General features: G+C 48.2%; 1 protein-coding gene across 1 annotated transcript in view; it reads left to right on the top strand.

Annotated features, from left to right (window-relative positions):
• Window positions 1-4,070: 4,070 nt before the first annotated feature.
• The window catches only part of SLC7A14 (solute carrier family 7 member 14), a 53,302-nt gene continuing 35,234 nt past the window's right edge, over window positions 4,071-22,138 (top strand). Inside the window, exon 1 of the mRNA XM_080410502.1 lies at window positions 4,071-21,287. The gene's annotated coding sequence lies outside the window, so the exon portion shown is untranslated. The remainder of the gene's footprint in view (window positions 21,288-22,138) is intronic.

Below are 22,138 nucleotides of genomic sequence, written 5' to 3'. Positions count from 1 at the left end.
CCTACCTGGAAAAGGACATCCATTATAGGTTAATTAACAGTGGAGATGAAACCCCAGCATAACTTGGTGATACCTTGCAGCAAGCAACATCACTGTCAGCAAACAAAACATCACATGGTGGTCCTGAACATACTACAAATATTTTCTTTTTTTTTTTTTTTTTAATTAAATCTGGACTCAAACCATCAATGTCCTAATTCTGAAAGAAACCCCTATAAACAACAGTTCAGCTGGGTCTTTGCTGAGAGATAACAACTAATTTTATGCTTCCTCAGAAAGAACACATTTCAGTCCCAAGAATAATTTTAATCCTGTTCCTAATTCACATACATTAACGCTCCAAAGTAATTAGAGTTGCACAACATAATCAAGTGTAAGCACTGCACACAATGCTCAGCAGTTTCTGCCCAAGGCAGAACATACCCTCAACAAATTTCTTTGCAGGGTTGCTCCTTTTGAGACTATCTGTGGATTTTTTGTTGACAAAAATATTTCCTTCATTTCCATGGTATTTGCCTAATGTGCTCCCTGGAACATCAAAAGAAAGAGGACAATAAAGAGGCTGCCTTCATAACTCTTCATACACAATTTATGGTATTTATGGTTTGTACAAGGCCCTCTGAGCCTTTCTTGCTTGGCTCTTTGACACATCTGAACTAATTTATTTTGGGTCAAATCCAGAAGTCTTCATTGTGGCAAAGATTTATTGCCTCCAAATGACCAAATCATGAAAGAATCTTCAGTCTCCAGACAGAAACCATCTATTCAATTAGGCTACCTCTCTACTAATAAATTAAATATGCTCAGGACCACTTTCTCAGATATTGGCCAGCTGGCACAGGATGAGCTGTGTCCATAATGCTCAACTCTCTCAACCTGCAAAACAAAAAGTTTGTGTGCAAATTGCCCGTGGGAGGTGTTGACCCATACTGACTCCTGCACAGTGGGATGGTACCAAGGACTGACCTGCTGCCCCACGGAACGTGACTCCAGACCCCTTGAACACGAGGTCAAACTTAACCTCAAAGTCTAACTTGGGTCAACACTTGTTGCTAAGTTTGAACAATCCTTCATCAGGGAAGCTATCCGTGAATCCAAACATAGAAAGTGAGCCCAGGCTTCCGAGTTTAGCAAAATATTACAGTCTTTGGGTTAATCTTGGAAGCTTGAACTTGCAAAGTTTTCTGGTTATAATACCTTGTCGGTGCAGTTGATAGGAAAACCTGATGAATTCTTGTGCAATCCACCATGATATTGTATTTCTTCACTTAATCCCTCATGGATAAGAGCAAGAGGAAACATTAACAGAGTATGATAAATTGACACTGACTATTGACAAAACAATGTTGTGAAATAACCCAGCTGATTCAATATCCTCAGTGCTGAACATATTGCTGCCCCTGAGCAGCCACGAGGGAGATCTGGGCTTTGGCTGCCTTGGCACCACACAGAAACCATGGCATGGTGCCTTGCTCTGCTTGCCGCCTCCTCCTCAGGCACAGCTCTTGCCTGAGGAATGACTAATGCTGTATTCAATTTCCTTAATATGGCTTTGTCTTCTTCATACTGCAATGGAAATTATATTTGAGTGTCAACAGAGAGAACCTGTACTGAAGACATGAGGAGGACAGCCAAAGCCAGAGGGACTCGGGCTCGCCATCAGCTTCTTGCTGGTGGCTCAGCAGTCGCGCACCTTGAAGGGCACCATGACCCTGTTCAAGACAGCATCTTACGCTTAAATCAATTATTTCAAAGTATTTGCTCCTTGCTCCAGTGTCTGCTCCCTCCAGAGGTCTCCCAACAAAGCCAAAGGGAGTGTTAAACACGGACTCCGAGCTGCGCTTTGCACCGTAACCTCTGTTTAGCACCATCCTGCTGGTCCTCAGCTCAGCTTACTTGTCTAGTCCTTCACTCCTCCAGGCCAAGCAATATGTTAAAGGGTGTCTCAAAACCTCAAAAACTCCAAAGATGGCTTTTCTTCTCTATTGCTTGAAGTACTTAAAAACCATTAAATAACTTCTATTGTCCGTGTGATACAGGCAGTATTGTACCACCTGAGTTTCACACTCAGGGAAAGAGAGGCAGCAAGGACACACCCAAGGAAAGGCCATCAATTTAAATAGTGCACTGGGGAGGGAAAGAAAAAAAAAATATCCCGTAACCCACAGTTTTTGTTTCTACAGAGTTTAGGATGATATGGAAGTGAAACCACTTGATCAAAGAAAAATTTCCAGGCTATTGTACAGCCAGTTGGGGTTTTCCTGGGTGCTGAGCCGTTTCCCAGTTCCTGCAGACATTTAACCTGCAAGCACTGCTACCGCAGCAGCCTCAGCAGAGGACTGGAATTGCCTGCAGGGGCCTTAAATGCCCAGCCACAGCTTCACGTGTGTTCACTGCCCTCCCACACAGCCCATGGGCACATGCCCTGAGCCTGGCACAGCTCTGCACATCTGCAGGGACCAGGAAAGCCAACAGCACAGATCTCTTTTGGACAGAAATTAACTTTCCCCATGTTTGCTACATTTGTCATCCATTCTGATCTCCAGCACGAGCAAAATGGGAAAACAGAGGGAACACCCCCCCTTCACCAGGCAGTGGTGTCCATCGGCATGGGCTTGGTGGAGGGACCAGACCGCGGCTCCATTGCGATTTGGCCAGAGCACGGGAAGTGGAGGCAGGGAAATGGCTGTGGTAGTTTGGGGTAACAAGGGTCCCTGATTTACCGAAGCTGACGTGCCGTCCCCCCCGTGCTCTCAGTTCTGCAAGCAAAGGCTGCTCCATGGCTGGGGCATGAACAGCAGCGATTCAATCCCTCACCCCTAGACACCACCACGGGATTACACAGTGTGTGCTGCAGCTTCAGCGTTAAAACAAGGCACTAATCCACACCCAGCTCTTTTCAAACTTAAGAGAAAAAAAAACCCCAAGACATTATGGAGCAGCAGGCTGGACTGGGAGAGCCATGAGCAACAATTTTGACCCCATGCTGATGCTGTTAGTTATAAGGAAATGGTTCATTCTCTCCTTTTCCTACTTTAAGTTCTTTAGAGTTTTTCATACCTCTCACAGAAACTCTTGAGTTATACCACCAGCCTCCAAAACAGTCTTCCCACAGCACAGCGTGGTGTTAACACAGCACAGCAGTTCTGTGTGCATGCAAAGCAGGCAAGGTGCTGGTGGACACTGGTTCTCCCAGGCATTGGCAGAGCTTTGGCCAGGGTTGGCCTAGTTTGCAGAGCCTGAGATATTCTGCATTGACATCAGCCAGGTCTTTTACAATGTAAAATTGAAAAAGAAAAATAAGGAAAAGAAATAACTGCACCAGAAGTCAGGGAAAACACATCTACTTTAACTCCAGGGGAGAAGAATGAGGCAGTGAAATATTCCATCCTAACAGCTCAAATGGTAAGTATTGACTACTTCTGAGAACAAAACTATTATTATCACTAAATTCGTATTATTATTTCAGGATGTTAACTCCAAGCTCAAAAAGTGTCTGACAGGAGTCAATGGACTGCAAAGGGAATGATTAGGGCAGCAAAGTGTTTTGGAAAATGCCTTCTACCATCTGCCAGCCCCCATAGCCTTCCAGCACTTGGATAGCATTAATGCTTGTCCATTTGCAAGCACACTACCTTGTCTCCAGCTGCTCCATAAACATTTCTTGGTTTCTACTGCCCTTTGGTCCTTCTGCATTTATAGTTACTCCTCCTGATTCAGCTATGTGCAATGATCTCCAACAGATCACCAAGCTGTAAAGTAGCATCAACACTCCCCCAGTCACCTCCAAGACCTCACATCAGCTAAATAACCTCAGGACAACACCCCCAACCCATGTTGCTCTCTTCTAATCACTGTACATTTGTTGCCCCATGCCACAGGCTGCCCAACGGAGCCTTTACCAAAGCCCACAGGCTGGTCACAGTAATCAGCCGAGAGACGCAGCGGATGAAGTGCTGCAATTCTTACTGATAGTAGCAGGGTTTATTTGTCAGGGGATCTGGTCTCCTGGAGAGCTGGCAGTCACCGGTACCCACTTGCAGGAAAGCTTTAGGAGACAGGCACCACCAGGTGACAGGGACAAAGTGTTTTAACTCAAAGTCATCCTTGACAGACACCGCCCAGCCCTCCTGTCCCAAGCCTGTGTTGCATACCAGACCTCAGCTCCAGAGCTGCCCAGCAAGGCCCTGCGTGAAGTAACGCTCAGCACAGCCCTGACCGGCTGAGGGATTCATCCAGCACAGAACTGAACAGGGATGGGAAATAAAGCAATTACATTAGACAAGAAAGACAGGAAATTTTCTTATTTTTTTTTAGCTAACAACAACAACAAAAAGTAACAGCAGGGAGATACTGTGACGAATGATGGGTTAGCAGCCTAGCAATATCTCCAGAAGAAATTCTGCATCATTTTGTTTTGCTCTTGAGAGCTGTGATGGACAAGCTCATCCTTCACATCTTCCCATTATTCGAGCAGACTCTGACTGAGCTGGATTTGGCTTGCTCCCTGTTTGTCTTGACCTTTTGGGAAGGAACAGGGTAAATCCCCCCCAAGGTTTCTCAGCAGGCTGTGCCATCAGACCCAGAGCTGCCGGTCTCCGCCCAAACAGCCTTTGGCCAGGCCAGCACAACCCAAGGGAATGGTCATCACTGCATCAACCACCTGAAGTCACTGTCCGTACCTCTGCAAGGTGGAGTCCCACCACCATCAGGCTCCAGGGTTACAGCCAGGGACCGCTGTGCCACCTGTGAGACGGGAGGCCAGCAATCTCTTTCTAATACAGAAATGTTCAGTTGAAAAACACAGATGCCAAAAATCAGAGAGGAAGGTGAACATTAAAGATCCAGGCAAGAAAAAGCCATGTCAGGTTGTTACTCCATAGCACCAAACCTGAAAATGGGACAAAACACGTTCTGGTGCTCTGCTGTTACACAGTGCAAATAAACTGTTTCTGCAAGAGAAATAGAGTTGTTCTTTTTTTTAATCAAAAGAAAAAGCAGAGTGAGTACCAATCCAGTTCTGTGTTCTTCAGCAATATAAGGCATTAGCTACTCCAATGTCATTCCAATCATTTGAAAACAAAAGTAAAACCTTTAACATATATTTTGCTTTCCTTGTAAATGTTTTAAAAATCACAGGGTCTCAGTACACTGGTATCACTCCACAAGTGTTACCGAGTTCACCTCCAAAAGCCTCCCGGAAGCAATGGAGTAAAAGGTTAGTCACCAAGGTGGTTAATTATAAAGATGATGGTGCAGACCTAAAGGTCCAGGGTCAGTCTTGGTCTGGACCTCAGACATGTTGTGCACCCCCAGAGCAAAGTGTTGACTGCTCACTTGTTCCTTGCTGACACTGATGTAATGAAAAGCTGGTTGCTTTTGGTGCTGGAGAAAGCACGGTACCCCCTGCCAGCCGCGGGCAGGGAGCAGATGCGCTCAGCTTAGGGAAAAGCGGAGATTTTAAAGTCTCACTTGATCAAATTCACTAAGCACTATGATAAATAAACAAACTTAGTGCCAGAGTTTATTTTTCTTATTTCCAATCTATACTTATTGCTTCTTTCCTTCATTTCTGCCCAATGTTTGGCTGATGTTTACTATGTCTGGACTGCACGCCTCCCCATGGGTCAGCCTCCCAGGGATGAGCGAGGCAGTGGAAAACATGCATCCAGACCCGGCTCAAGAATTTGCATACTCAAAAGCTTTGGGGGGGGGATCTCTTACATTTTTAGGGTATCTCTCACTTGCACTGTTCAGACCTACCCTGCCCTTAGCCCATCCGTTGGGTGCTCAGGTGGGAGGTCAGAGAGAGCATTCATCAAACATTAGGAAAATAAAAGAAACGGTGCAATAATGTGGAAATGCTGAAGCTGGGAGAAGAAAAACCAAACCAAACACTGTTCTCCTGCCCAGAAGCAATTTACCACTGACTAGCCATGTTTTAACTTTATAAATATCTGCTTGCCATTAAGCATTACTCATGCTGCCAAAAACAGACTTCTGTTTGCCAGCTCCTTCTTGTAAACTGCGACCTCCTTCCTCCTGTGGAAGCAAAGCTGTGATGAATAAAAGCACTGCAGATTTACCAGATAATTGAAATCATCACAGACAGTAGTGTTATACACTCTAGACTTTGCCTTGAAAGCATCAAAGACATGCATATTCACAGCATTAAAAAGTAAGCTTTTAAAAAAACATCTATTCACATCTTGGACTAGATATGGTTTTCAATTTTAAAACACAAATCAGCCCTTGGTCAATAGTGCTGGGCTGGCGCTGAGGGGGGCCTCTGACCCAGCTATAACAACAGAGCTTTTCTCCTACAGTTACAAATGGACAATGATTAAAAAAAAAAAAAAAAAAAAAAAGGAGTTGATGAACCTCAGGTTCCCAAGTGCCAACAAAAGCACAAGCTTGAGCCATTTCCTCAGGTGGATTCGGTGATGGCAATATCTACTCCCGAAGGAAGCCGCTGAGCTGCATCCCTTCCTGTAGCACATTTCATGCCAACCACAAAAGGGAGCATTTGCTTACAAAGCACTTGTTTTAAAGCCAACTCCTGACTTTCTAATTTATTGGATATTTGTTCCCCTTGACTGAAACTTCAGCAGTCTTTCTCTGCCAGAGCTAATATTTTAAATTGTGTATTTTAACACCATTTGCATAATGTTTTCAAAATATGTTATCACTATCTGTGTTCTCCTGTTTTACATCCTGCCTAATCCCAAGGTCAGGGAACTCAATAGGAGCCCCTTGATTTTTCTGGGCTTTGAACAAGAATTTACAGACCCAACAAGAGAAGTCTGCCAGCGATGTGCTGCATTCACCACGGCCTCTCCTCTCTTTCCTGCATGCACTGGACACTTGACAGCAGGACTGTTCTGTGTTTGTTTTTATTCACTCTGTGCCACGTATTTTAAACTTTTATCCTTGCTCAAAAAGCCAACAACTATGCTTGCAACACTCTTTTGCAAGGTCTTTCACAGTTACAACAAAGACTTCAGTTAAAACCCGAGTAACAGTTAAAATTAGTCTTTTCCAAAACACTCTTTCACAGGAATAAGGATGCTAAGGAGAAGATGTCTACAAACTCAACACCCTTGCTGCTCAAAAAGCTGCAGGTAATTAAGACTATGCAAGCAGGAGTCACTCACCTGTGAGCCACAAAAGCAGAGATGTGCCAAGGGGGATCCTGACCTGAAGTTTGGCAGAGTTAATGGAAACGCTCCGTCTGGCTCCTCTGAGCCAAAGCCCATCCTGGCTCAGAGCAAGAAGGTCTCATCCTCACCCTGCTCTGTCAAAACTCAATGGGCTTCTTTTCACCCATCCCCACAACCTGGGCTTCCACCTCCTGCTTACCCCCACGACTTTTAGGCAAGGGCACATGTTCGTTCCCGTTATATCTTTGCTAAGGTAGGCCAAGGTGGAAGATCAAGGAGAACATGGCCATTTTGGGTGCTTCAAACCAACATCCCTTCCATGTCGGCACTTAGCTTTGGGTATTATCATTACGAAAAAGGCTGGGTTTGGTGCACATGGCCCACACAACCCAATAGCAACTTTTGTCAAGACATCAAATTGATTTTTTTGGGGGTTATGAGGTGCCCTTTTGCAATCTGTGCTATAAATAACACCATTTTTAATTAAGGATATATAAGCAGATGGTTGACAAGAATAGTTACCACTGGGCAGGTATATATGAAGCTACTTTGTATACCATGTTAGGGAACGATGATAGACCTGTTGTATATATACTACTATTATTCAACAGTTCTACTCTGTCCTTGCACTCCCTCCACATAAGGGTCTCTCGGTTTTCAGTTCAGGATGGGAACAGAACTGAGACTGTTTCCCAACACCAGTCAAACAGCCCATTTGACAACCAACCCAACACAAATCTGATGGCAATTCTGCTTCTATATTAGCACACAAAAATTATTTTGCATGGGTGATAGCTTTTAGACAGGTCATCCAGCAGTTATTTTCCAAGTCACATCCCACCTCCCACACAAGAAAGTGCGATGAGCCCAGGCCAAAGGAGAGCACACCACTCCCTACGTGCCTTTTATTCAGTGGGTCTTTAACCCATCAGAAGCAATTTCTTCAGGAGAAGATTATTGACTCTGAATTGCATCATCCATAGGATGCAGCAATCTGACATGATTGAGAGGATGTGAAGGAGGATACAGCAGCCAGCCAAAAGAACAAGGAAAATTAAGGTGTGAGTGGACCAAATATCTTGAATGAACTGAAAATCAACAGCAACACCAGGGACAAAAAAAAACCCAAACCAGAAATCCTTCTTATGCTCTCAACAAAGCAATGGCAGGGAACACGTTTTACTTGCTTTCCCCCACATTTCTGACTGGCATCCTCATCTTTAACACTTATAGAGAAAATAAGCCTTATAGATACCATTTTTATTCCTCTAAAGCAAGACATTTAGAACTGAAAAAGAGAAGAGACTTGCTGCAAGCCCTCACCAGCCCAACCTACCGTGCTGCTGGACAAGGAGGAATCCCCACATCTTGCTGGGACAATACTGGTCTGCAGCTGCACGAAGGGAGGTTTCCTCTGCTGCTTCCCCAGGGCTTGAGTATCCCCTACACACCTCTTGTGGGGTGGTACCTACAGCTGGGTGAAGCATCACCTCCTGGTGGGGTAAAATGCAACTCCAGCTAGCACCAAAGCAACCAGACACAAAGGGTAATCAGGCCATTGCTTTCATGCATGACTCCTATTTAAGAAGATCAAGATCAGGCCAAATCCTGTTTCACTGGCTTGATTTGAAAACCAGCAGACCAGAGCTGCTGGGCTGCAGGCTGCGTGCCTGCTTTTGTCTGATGCTGCCTGGAAATGCCCCTGTGCCCTCACTGCAGAAAGCTGATGAGGGTTTTGTTAACAGAGAAATATTTTTTCCACTCCTTCCCATCCACTTGAGCAGGATGATATTTTCATTTCTGTCCATCACAACTGACTCAATGATAATTTGTATCTCTCAGATCAGCTGCCCCGTATTGATGGTGTTTACCCAGCACAGCCCGTGGGTGGGTGGGATTGCTGTGGGAAGCAGCGGACCCTCCACCGGCTGAATCAGCCCAGCTGAGCCAACTTGCAAGGCCGTCAGCTGATTCCTGCCAGCTGAGCCTCTGCCTTCGCCTCCTGTGACTCATCCTCCTCTGAATTAAACAAAGAGCCCCCAGACTGCAGGCTGAGTCACATCTGTTTTGAAGGTGGTAGCAGGGTGGCTTTTGTGTCACCCCCTCCCCGCCTTGGGAGGGAGTACCAGGGAGGAGGTTGTGTTTGTGGCAGTGAACCTCGAGTCAGAGATCTAAAAATAAAAGCGGGAGGAAGAAGAAAGGCCTCTAAGAACAGGACCCCCTTTTCAGCCACCTTCCATAATAGCACTTCAATCTACTCCTGCAGGGGCAAGGGGGGACGGTGGTGTGATGTGTGATGGAGGGGATGACCGAGTTCCTGAGGATTGTAATTGCACGGGATTAAAACGCACAGCTCTGCAGTTACATTTTGACAGAGAATTACAACCTCAACAAGGGAAAATGTCAGGAAAGGGCACCAATAAAACAGAACAAGCAGGGCAAATTCAGCTCTGACTTAAGCTGCTGGATTTGGCTGCTTGGCACCTACCGACAGCTGTGTATTACCCAGCGGTCCTTCCTACCAGAAGCAAAATCCCAAATTTCCTTAGAGATGGTGTAGCTCTGGCCCTAGATTTCTGCTTCAGTGTTTCTTTCCTCCCTGCAGACACCAGCTGGCTCTCCTGCGGAGAGGAGCTGGCGATGGGTTCCTGGGCTGGGCACAGCCTCCCAGGGACATCCCTCCCCTCCTGCTCTCCCCTGGCCAACAGCAACCCCGGCTGCCCATCCCCTGCTGCCTGCCTTCAGAATCGTTAATTACCATAAGGAGGAACATCTCCTTTAACTGAACAATGTCAAATGACTCTTCAATTTAAGCACTCATTTGTTTTCATCAATCCAGAGCCAAGCTGTTGTGCTGCTGTGTGATGAGACTGACTGGTAGCATTCCACTTGTGAACATGCTCAGGCTTGGAAATACTCAGACAACCCACTGCCAGCAGGAAATCACATCGATAAGTAATGGAAAACCCAGAAAAAATGGAGGATAGGCTTGGATAAGTGCTACGAATAGGGAATTGGGAGGGTGGGTAAGGGCTGTCACTGGGTATCTTTGAGGAATCCATTAGGCTGAATGCCTGCATTTCCAAGAAGACTAAATCATCCATGAGGAGGTTGGGTTTGCTCAGATGTTGCTTTAACGTTCAATTTATTCAAAGTAATTTAGCTTCATCTGGGGAGTTGCAAATGAACTGTTACTTACTCTGTGTCAACAAAACACTGGGATTTCTTGCTTCAAACGAAAAAAGGAAAACATGCATCTTGTCAAGCTAGTGTTCCCTGTTCATCACCCCCCTCTCCAAAGACCAGGTGGTGGAGAAGAACCTGGGACAAGTCACCCAGCAGCGGCCAGTGATGCTTTACAGCAACTTCCAGACCAGTGCCCAGCAGAAAAAGGGCAATTAGTCTGCTAAACAGCTATTTCCAAAGTGGACAGTGGAGTCAAACACCCAGCAAACTGCATCTTCTTGCATCCCCTCCTGTATGCTGCAACACCAGAAAATTCCCAGAAACCCCAGGATAAATTGGCTTTGTGATTTGGTGTGGGCACAAGAGGATAAAAATTGCCTGCAGGCGTGCACGTCTGTAACATATCTAAGGAGCCGGTGTTGTCAGGCACCACGTGCCCTGTGTGCAGCATGGGGCATCAGGCAGCTCATGCTCCCCGGTGAGCAGGAAAGGAAAGTGGGAATTCAAGCTGGGTGAAGCCTGTTTATACATACGTTAGTCAGCAGGGTGGGAGGGGGGTTAAATAACTGTTACACACCATAATATGTGCTATCCTACAGCAAAATTTCATTATGTGTAACTCTCTTTACTCCTATCTGTGTAATAAAAAACACCCCAGGAAATTCTGTTATGCTAAAATTAGGAGTTAAGTCACCATTCAGATCTCGAACTAGAAATAATCCTGTATCAGCATAATAAAGTTGTTAATCATAGAAACAGAATCATTTAGGTCAGAGAAGACCTCTAAGATCAAGTCCAACCATTAAGTCCCCCAGGAAACTGTCCCTCAGTGCCACATCTACACACCTTTTAAACACTTCCAGTGATCGTGATCTTACCGCATCCCTGGCCAGCCTGTTCCGATGCTCAACAGCCCTTTCAGTGAAGATGTTTTTCCTAAGATCCAATCTAAACCTCCCCTGGTGCAAGAACAGAAGACCAATTCTAATTTCTCCTTAAATCATAGATCTGCTATGAAAAGCATATCAGTCTTAATCCCTCCGGCAGCCGTTGGTGGTCCTGTTCCTCCTGCCTGAGCTCAGCCCCACTGTGGAGCTGCTCCTGTGCAGGCAGCAGGTAACAGTGAACGCTGGGCAGGTCCCCACTGTCCCCTGGGGTGACCGGTGCCACTGCACAGGAGCAGCTTCTGGGTCAGCAATAGCTGGCTGCCATTTCCACGAAGCACATGGCAGCTTCGTCCCTGGTCCTCCAGCTCGATGCTCCCCAGCAGGAAGGACTCAGTGACCAGCCCCAGTTACCCAGGCTGCAGAACAGCCAGCGCTGCAGCCGTCAGCTCAGCACCCAGCTGTCGGCCAAAGCAAAGGGAACAGCAGTAAGAAACTGGGGTTTAAAACCTTTTTATTAGGCCAGTGGGAAAACACTAAAGCATTAGCATTTTTTAATTGCTTGTGATACTGCGTATGCAAAAGATGCAGTTGAACACTAAGCAGAGGGCTTTTCCTCCTTCCCTTTGTAGCGCTACATAATCATTTTGCTGTTCAGGTTTGTTTGCTTGCTTTCTCATGCTCCTGTACGGTTAAAAACTACTTGTTGTTAGCTTTGCCCACCCTGCCAAGCCCCCAGCACATGCCATGTGTCCCCCACCTGGCCGGGGCACCTGGGGTCCCAGCTGTCCCCAGGGGAAGCCATTGAGCTGTGGCAGAGCACCTTTCCTGGCAGCAAGGCATCCAGCCCGCAGCCCTGCGCCCTGGTTTGATGCAGGTCGTCAAAACACAGTTCAAATATTGTATTTTTCACAGGCCAAGTCAAACGCAATACCCAAACAAGACAACGGTGGGCAAGGGCAACTGCACTGGGCAGATCCAGGCTGTAAATGCCATCTCGAGTGCTGGGCGGTGAGGACCACCGACGGCTTACAACCCCTCGAGGGGATGGAGAGGGGATGGAAGGGAGGGACTTCCCTTTGCCTCCTCCCCTGCCTGCAGCGGGGATCATTTTCTAACCAGGAGTTGTATAAGCCATGAGAAACGTGATTGAATCATACGCTTCGGAGTCCTCGCCAGTCTCTGTTCTCATAAATCAAGAAGGTAAATATAGATCGGTTATCGGCTGGGCTTATCAGGGCATATATGAGCAGAAGCCGGGCTGTCGATGCATTACGTGGACAGCGAGGATGCACCCCTAGCATTAATCTGGTTTGTCTAATTGATGTGTTTGTTTCTCTTTTGCTGACTGCATACATTAAGAAATTACTCACTCAGTCCTCCTGGTTTTTAATTGAAATCTACTTCACTGTACCCAAAAGCAGGAAACAAAGCAAAACTCTTCGTTTTCCCACATGCTCTGCACAGAGGAGATAGAAACAGCTCCTTCTTCAGCACTCGTTTCCACTCTGTTCAGTGCTGGTTTCATGAGACTGAAAACATCACCTCAGATTAGGTAAACCTTTCCATAAAAACCATTAACTCCCCTGTGGAAAAGCCCAGTGGATTTTTCCTTGAGATGTAATTTCTAAAAGCCTGTCTTCATGAAAGTGTAAAGTGAAGGGTGAGGAAATAACAACAAATTTAAAAAATAGCAGAATGGGTCAACATAAACAGCATTTCATTTATGTACAAACCCCCTGATTTCAAGAGCTACATCACGTCTATACCCAGCCCACTCCAAACCCCATTCCTCAAAACGTGTATCTTTTAGCATTAGATCTAACTCAGTTAGAAGCAATGCTATTACATGCTTTGCATTCTGGATCGGCCCTTTTTTTCTGTCTACAAACTAGTGGGAAAACGTATTTTTTCTTTAATTTTCCAATCCTTTCCCTGCATTGTAAGAGCAGAATCTTTTTGCATGCTAGCTGGCACATCAGTGATGAAAAACATACTGTCCTAATATTCTCCCCCAGCAGTGCAGAAGCTTGCTTGAAACCTATTTACTGCTAAGTTGTGCATATTAATGTCTTGTCTTATTTGCCTCAACAAACAGAAAGGAGGCTATTTTAAGTTACTAGAAGATACACAAACTAACTGAAAATCCAATCTTCATTTTCTAGAGAAGCCATCTGGGTCATGTTCCTTCTTTTGAATTAGATTTAAAACATCTTTGGGGTACTCTTATGGACAGCACACCCCAAGTATCAAAGGAGGGCCATGAAAGGACGGTCACTCATGCCATGGGTCCCTATGGCAGAGACCCGCAGGCAGCAAGCCATCGCACCACAGCCAGCGGAGCCAGCAGCCACGCAGCTCAAGATCCCATCAGCAGCTCGTATGGGAGCCAGGACCCTGATCGCTGATAATGGTATAATGAATACCAAATTAAAACCTAAAACTATGCTACCACAGGCTGCGATCTTATCAGCCTCCCCTGAAAGCTGAGCTGCATCCAGCCCTGTGGCTCTTGAACACGAGATTTCAAGTAATATGCTTCAGGTAATTCAACCCGTGCCGCTCGACTCTTTCAGGTAGCGCTCAGCCAGGGCTACATTACAATATTAAATCCATGGTGACTTCAGAGGTGTAGGCTTTGGCACATTGTCCTTCAGCTGAAATACAAAATCAGGTTGAAGAGAGCTGGAATGACCTAGCTGAAATACCTTGGCTGAGCTTCAACTGAGAAATTGCGTTTAGTCCAAGGAAAACTGCACCATGGTTTCATCTGGGTAACATTTTCGCCTTCAGTGCTGACCCTTCCCAACATTGCCCTTTGGCTTTAGCTATGAGAAATCATCGGGGAATAGTAGATCAATAGAAATGTCAATGACGACAAACTATCAGATCGATATAGTCCTTTTTTTCTGCAGAGCTGCCAGTTCTGGAGCAGACGTGCAGTGCTCTCCTGCTGAATAGCTAATGCTTCTTAGCTTCAGTCCACGGGATGTTCACAAACCTTTCCTTTCCTGCAAGGCCTGCAGTTATTCTGGACACGCAAAAAGCTACACTTCTGTGCAAAACGAACAACAGACAATAAAACATCTTATTTGCATGCAAAGCAAATGCACTCACATGAACAGCAGCCTCTCTTCAAACCTTGGGATGGGCAAAGCCCTGTCCATTATTAGCAGCAAGATGGATAAACCAAGCAGCCAGTTAAAATGCCCTGAAAGCATTCACTTCTATTTCTTGCCCCCTGCCAGAAAAAAAATGTTTGGGTTTTGTGGTTTTGTGGTTTGGTTTTTTTTAATTCAAGCAGAAATAGTTCAGTCTCTGGGTAAATATGGCATGTAAATGCTAAAATAGTCTGAAGACCACTAATTTTAACCTGACTCTCTGAGCAGTAGCAAGCAAGCTATTTGTGTTTAAAATCCAAATGAATACCGTAGCCTAATGCTGCTTTTACTGAGGACAACAGAAACAGCTCCTCCGGTGCGCAGGCAGCCCAGCAGTGTGAGCTGGACCTGTCACCCTAGTGGGTCACAGTGGGGACAAAGGGCTCGTGGATGCTCCCAGCCCTGTGTGCAGCTCGGGGGGTAGCACTGCCCACCCAGCGCCCAGCTCTGCCAGCCACATACAATAAGGTGCAGGTGATGAGGAGCTGAAATGATTCTGGAATAGGGACTGTGAGAGGCAACAGGGGAAAGCAATGGCTATAAACACAGCCTGGTGTGTGCAGCACCACAGCAGAGCCAGTCAGCCCCCCAGCAGCTGCCCAGAACCAGCAGCCCTGCAGCATCACATCTTTCCTGCCCCCTGCTCATTGCAGGTGAACCGGGCTGTGGGCCCTCTTGCCAAAGCCTTGCCCTCAAAGCATTACCACACTTCGAACAAAAGTATTTACAGCACCTGCTCCTATAGCAAAGAAAAAATGTTCTCTCGGCTTTTTACTGATAGAGTTTCTGCCTACAACTAGCCTTGCATGGTTCCTGCTAGACCCACAGCTGTATTAAGATGAGTAGATGGTCAAACCAAGCCATCCTCTTCAGAAGCGTCTCTTTACAGAGCACATGAGAGGTGGCAAACACCACAACTCACTGCCTCAAACTAAACACGGAACCACCACAATGGGTCGGTGCCAGCAGGTACAGACATCATGTCGTACATCACATCAAACCCAAGGTGGCTGGGAGCTTTGGGAATGCTTAAAGACATCAGGTAGGTGCTTCCCTTCTGATGAGCACCCAACGGGTGTCAAACTCATGCCTAACACAGTCCAAGATGTTACCCTGTTGCACCCTGCGCGCAGTCTGCCAACAAATCCATCAAACATTCCTGCGCTGGTATCATTTTTGTGCTATGGTACTTCTCCTGTTACTCTCAGAACAGATAACTAAGACCAAATCCTGCCACCAGCTGCACCCCCATTGCCTTAACTGCAATCCAGAAGAGTTAAACCCACCTGCAGGACAGCAGGCACTGACACTCAGCGATGCACCCAGTTCCACTTGATTAAGACATAACCATCACAGCATATGTGGTGTGACCTGAGTGGACAAGTCACACTTAACGGCTACACAGTGGCCCAAAACATTCATGTTAAACCATAGGATGAAGAAAGTGAGAAGGCAACACACTTCTGCCTGGTTTTGTTGTTAAAAGCAGTCTTCTCTGGATTAAGAAAAAAAAGAGTGTGTGGTCCTTTAAATAACACAGCAGCCTCCAAACAGTGACTCATTCAATCCCCTCTCGCTGGCAGCTGCTTTATCCCAGCATCCCCCAAAGGCCCTGCAGCTCCTGGCCCCCAAGGTGGGGTGTCGCCACATGTCCCCCCTCCTCATGCAGCCCCCAGCCCCATCACATAGGTTTTTATCTGCCCATGGCCGAGGTTAACGCAACTGGTTTGGTGCCAGTGGGACGTCCCCACTGGGGATGGCGGCGGCACAACCAAAAGGCATCGCTGCTTTGGCAGGCACCGGCGACAGCCTCCAGCCAGGGGAGAGACCACAGCTCATGCTGGAACTAGACTCGGGCTGTACTTTCACACACAGCTTTGAAAGGGATTTCTTTGATGCTCCTTCATGCCATCTTTATCTGAACAGGAAACATGTCTGATGGATGTATCACCCACCTTCTCCACTCAGCCTGGCATGGAGGATATGAGGCAGGAAAGAAAGAGGCTGGGAGAAATCTTAGCTGGATAAAATCAAATGGCAAATCATCCCTGGGCTTCTGTACTGGGATTTTACCCCAATTTCTGTTTATACCCACAGCCACTGAGGTTCTCCTCCCGCAGAGCGAGGAAGCACCCTGATATGGGTTTATGAGAATCAACCACACACTATTTTCTTTTCACCCATCCAAGATGCTGCTTAGCAGGGCAGAATAACCCTCTCGGTTGCCCTAAGTACAAACCAAGCCCATGGCCAGTCCCACTACAGACACAGCTTAAATAATGACGAGTGAGCTGCATGAGTGCTGGGCTCATTCCCTGCCCAGCTGTGTCAGGGCAGCAGCACTTGTGCATCAGGGTGAGACCCCCTGGGGTCAGGGAGGAGGGAGGTGCAGCTCGGCGCTCCAGGCATGTTCTTCTGTCTGCCCAGCTAATTGCATCTGCCCAGCTGAATTGCCCCAGTGAGGTCTGGATCCCATAAAGCATGTAGAGACAGTCCCTCACCCAAAGAAATTACAGCCCATGCAGCCAAGACACCACCTGAGCCTAGGCAATACTTTGACTATCATTTCTTGGGACTACAAAGAACAATGAAGCTCACCCAGGAAACCTGTTGCAGAGCCAATGACCTGAGTGAAGTTTTCTAAGTCTCAAGTCAAGGCTTTAATGACAGGACTATCTTTCCTCATGCTGGCATGCATCATAGCACTCACTAGTCGTGAACAGGACATGAGAAAGCAAGATTAATGCCTTTTCTTACCCTCCTACACTAATGCCTCCATCACTTTGACCCCTATAGGGTATTCACTGAGGTTCCAACTCATGCAAAAGAAAGAAAAGGAGTGGCCAAACATTCTGGCCACACTTCTAAGAATATCAGCACTTCTGCAGGGCTCTATATGGTCTCTGCTAAGAGACACTGTCAACTGAACTTCGCAGTGGATGTCCAGCAGGCAGTGCTGTTCAGGGAGTTGTCTTGTGATGCCCCAGGCCAAATTGGAGCGAGAACACCTGCCAAAGCCATGGACTTGAGTTACCAGACATGCAGAGTGAGCAAGCGGAGGTCTAACTGGCTCCCTTCACTACATCCTAGTGGCTGCCTAACAGGATGCCCCTGTGCAGCCTGGTGCTTGCAGAAAGAAGTAGTGCTTTTCTGTGAAATATCAATTTTTCCTAAGAGCCAGCTGACACTCTCCAGCCGCCTTCACTAAATGATAAGTGTGCGATGGAGACTGTGCTTTCAGCCCTGCTCATCTAAGAGGAGCTGCCCTCATCTAAGAGGGACCGCAGCCAGTGCATACGGACACAGCAATGGCAAAGGAAAGATGCTGCAGCTTCTCCCTGTTAGCGCCCAGTGGAGTTTAGTATCAAACATTTGAAAATACGTAATAATTTTCAGTTCTCATGCTGACTTCAAATGTAAATTCTGACTGGAATTTGATTTGATCCCAAAATAGGTTTTCTTTTACAACTTTATTTGTTTCAAGTAGCTTTTTCTTTGGAAGCATAACCAAAATCAGCACACCTTTGCAAAACCAGCAAAAATGTGATGGGGCGACCAAGCACAGCCATGGGGAGCCTGGTGTCAGTCCAAGGGGAACCCAAGCTATTTCTCTTGAATAGCCCATTAGTCACATTTGATGTCAAAACATTTTGAGAAACAGCTCTAAGGAAAACTCATTAAAATAAAGGAAATGGAGATCAGCCTTTCCTTTCTGAGGAGGTCTTATGAAAGGAAAGATGGCCCACAAGGTGAGGATGCTGAAAGCCCTAAAGGGACTTGGAGGCCAGCAGGCCAGAAGTATGTTGACTGTCCTAATAAAAAGCTTTGTAGGTAAAGAAATAGCCCAGAAAACAGCAGGAACCATGGTATTTAAATGGCACAATTAATTAGTCACAAATGAGACAAGTATGAGGGGATTATAAGAGAGGTAAACAAACGTTTTGATAAAAGGAAGACAGAAAATCAATTGGGCAGCTTCTACCCATGTATATTCAGAGTCACAGAAAAGAAAGTTACATCCCACGAAACTGGAAAGGCTGTATTTGATGCTGATAAGCAAAATAGCCAAGATAATGAGGTAACAGCTGGTGGAGATCCCTGCTATAAGGTGTTATTGAGGCCAAAGCCTTGGTCATATTCAAAATAGGATTAAGTATTTAAATGACTAGTTAGGCGGCTGCTTGCTGTTACAGAAAAATGGACAGAAATTATTTTGATCTAGAAACTAGGCAGTGCCTGGGGACAGAGGAAATTCTGCTGCAAAATCTACCACTGTGTGCTTGGCTGCTTCGGGAACTTCCACCCTGACCTGAGGGTGATCTTGCTGATGGCACTTGTTTGGAGGGTAACTTGGCCTCATCCTTTTCTTTATCTAGATGACAGACTTGTGTTTAATCAACTTGAAGAGACTCATTAGAGGGGCAGCTTGTAGAAATTCATCTTCCTGCAATACTGGAAGTTGTAAAACTCATGAGAACAGGGTAAAGATTAAGGAGAAAGAGCTTAAGTGAGCCTCACTCCAGGTGGTAGCCGGCTGTTCCAGGTAGCTGGCAGTAGGTACCACTGGATAAAACAGAGGCAAGCCTATAAAAAGTAGATCAAGGTTGGACTGCAACAGGGTCTGGAAAATATTATACAGCAAAGTCTGCCAGAGCAAGAGGTCTGAGCAGCAGAGGGAAGGTGGAGGGCAGGGGTGGTATCATGGTACTGCAGAGTGATTTGTACAAATGTGGGTGCTACAGGTGTTTGCTAAGAGGACACAAAAGCTCCTCTCGGTTGATACCAACCAAACTGCCACAGGTCAGACACGTGCTGATAGCACCAGCCTGTGGTCAGCTCTCAGGGCATGCAGCCCCACGCTCTGGTATGCCAGCCCCAAGCAGTTAATATGACTCAAATGACTCCAAAACCACACACGCAGAGAAGTCCTGTTAAATCTTGGCTGCAGTGACAATCATTTCAGAAACACCTGCTCCCTGCCGTGGTCTTTACTCACACACTCTACAACCACAAAGGAGTCGGATGTGAGCACAAAAGGCTGGTGGTGCTGTCAGCGAGTCCACCACAGTCTTAAAACCACTGTGAAAAAAGATGCAATAACAAATGCAGAAGCTTTTCTCTTTTGCTCAGATTTAGCCAAAGGGAAGCTCCCGAGATCAGCCATCCACAGCTGCGCCTGGTGTCCACAGACTGAGCTACAGCAGCTGGGGGAAGCCAGTGAATGAGAAGAGAAACAACAACCAAATGGGAAGCATGGGTACTACAGACAGGGACAGGAGAGCAGCTGCAGCTCACAGTGTTGCTGTCAGACAATCAAAGAATAAGAAAAAGCATAAAAACGGGGTTTCAAAACTGCTGGTTGTGAGGGGGGTAATCAGCTGGCTGCACTTTGGCTCCAGCAAGGCTTTTTCTGCTGTGTGCTGTACGGTGTGATGTGTGCTGGCAAGAGCAGCAGGAAGGGAATGGAGCATCGTGTCATCCTGTGATGACACCTTCTGCTGACCAGCAGTAACCTGGAAGAGGTGTTTTCTATTCTTTTTCAGGAAGAGAAGGGCTGCAAAAAAACTGCTGTGAAGGAGGGAAGAGAGGGAAGTAAAGCTAAGCTGGAGAGAGGAAAGAATCTGGTAAGAAACTGGGAAAATGATGGTGCTCTTCTGGAAAGCCACAAAAAATACCACAGAAATCAAGGCTGGAGAGGAAATCAGAGATGACATTATCCTGCCCAGAGACAGGAGCATGGACATCCTGGCCAGGTTTATCTGTGCAGTGTTGCTGTCTGCGTGTCCCCAGAAGGTCACTGCCACTGATGCAGTTCCTGTCGGGGTCACTCACATTAGGCAAACATTGGCTTCCCAAACTGCACTGAAACCGAAGGACCACGCGTTTCATTTTTACCAAAAGTCAACAAACACTTATTTCAGCATTTAGAGAATGAATAGCTTCTGTCCACTCAAGGCACACCCCACACCCCGCGTCTGGGGATGGGTCCTGTCAGAAGTGACAGCACAAAGCTGTAATGGAGACTGGAATCTGACCCTCGCCAGACATCGCTGGAGACAAAATAATTTTGGGTTCGGAATCAAAATGGTCCAGATATAGATACAGAGAGGGAGTGTTTCTAGAGGGAACCGCATAGCAAGAATCAGGAAATAAAAATGCAGTAAGGAATAATCTTGCACATGAATTCCAGTTATCTTCAGAAGCAGCTATGGATATAAAAGATAAAATATATCCTGCACCTGATACCTAACTCTTCCCAGCCCGGCCATGCAGAGGGCTGGACAAGACGGCATGCTGCAATACAGGATGCATCCTAGCAGTCCTAATTCTGCCCGTTCCGGGGTGACAGCATCAGCACCCAAACCTCACAGTGCGGCTCAGGGAGAAGACAAGGGGGAGGGGGGGTGTCCCACACTCTGTCCCGGGGGTGAGGAAACCCCTGCTCCGGGGCAGACAGCCAGGGGAGTTATTTTTCAGCAGCCAGCCAATTCGCAGGAGGCCCCCGGCAGCCGTGAGGACACTCGGGCAGGCAGCGCGCACTCGGTGCGTGGGGAGGGGGCGGTGGTGGCGCAGCCCCGCGCGGGGAGGTCCCCCGGGCCCGGCCCGGCTCGCCCGGTGGGTATCGCCGGGCGGTCACATGCGGCAGGCGGGGAGAACGCGGAGAGGGGGAAGCGCTGAATAATTGAGGAGCTGCAGCGCCCTCCTCCCTCCCTCCCTCCCTCCCTCCTCCCTCGCTCCATCCCTCCCTCCGCCCTGCGTGCGCGGCCGGGAGCCGGGGTCGGCGGTGCCCAGCGCAGCCCCCCCGCGCCGGCTGCAGCAGCGCAGCCGCCCCCGCCGGGGTGCGCGCCCGCGGCGGCTCCGCAGCATCGCCCGCCCGCTGCCCTCCGCGCCCGGCGGTGAGTGCCCGCGCCCCGGCGGGGAAGGGAAAGGGAGGGAGGCAGGGCGCGGGGGGGAAGGCGCGCCCCACGCTGCCACCCTCCTGCCCGGGGGGAGCCGCTCGGGGTGCGGGGGCCCGGCTACGAGCCCGGGGGAGGGCTGGCCCGGCGCCCCGCGGGGGAGGGCGGCGCGGCCCCCTCTCTCCCCGCACACGGGGCCGGCTGCTGCCCCGCTCGGGGCCGCCGCGGCGAGGGGAAGCACCCCGGCCGCTCCGGGCCGCGGGGGAGGGACCCCGGCCCGCTTGGGCACCCCCTTGTCCCGGCCGGGCTGCGGCTCCGTGTTTACAAAGTGTCGGGGCACTCACCGGAGGAGGGGGGGGTGTGGGGTGGTGGAAAGGGGGAGCGTCGGGGGTGACAGCACGGGATTGATAGGAAACGGGGGGAAACAGAGTGCGAGGAGAAATGCCGGGTGGCCTGAGCGGGCGACAGCTCTCGCTACAGGTCACCGCCGGCGCACGTGAGGGGCAGGCGGGGGGCTGCGGGCAGGGGCAGCAGCCGAGGGGCAGGGGCAGGGGCAGAGGCAGCAGCCGAGGGGCAGCAGCCCAGGGGCAGGCCGGAGCCGGGCAGAGCCGGGCGGGCGCTGTCCGCGGTGCTGAAGCCCCGACGGGGCGGCCCTGGCCCCCGCCGAGCCCCCCGCCCCCCGGGCCGCGTCTGGCCCACGCACACGGACCCGATTTACGGCTCCGTCCTCCCGCCGGCGCCTGCAAAACTCCCTCTGACTTGCAGGCTGGCAATGGAGTTAGCTTCCTTTTTACGTCACCCCCGACTCAGTGCTGTTTATCGATTCCACACGGGTATTTTTGAGCTGCCTA

Source organism: Falco punctatus, assembly GCF_963210335.1.
Source record: "Falco punctatus genome assembly, chromosome: 13".
NCBI classification, from domain to species: domain Eukaryota; kingdom Metazoa; phylum Chordata; class Aves; order Falconiformes; family Falconidae; genus Falco; species Falco punctatus.
The sequence above is the reverse complement of the archived record's forward strand: the minus strand, read 5'-3'. Positions and strand labels throughout refer to the sequence as shown.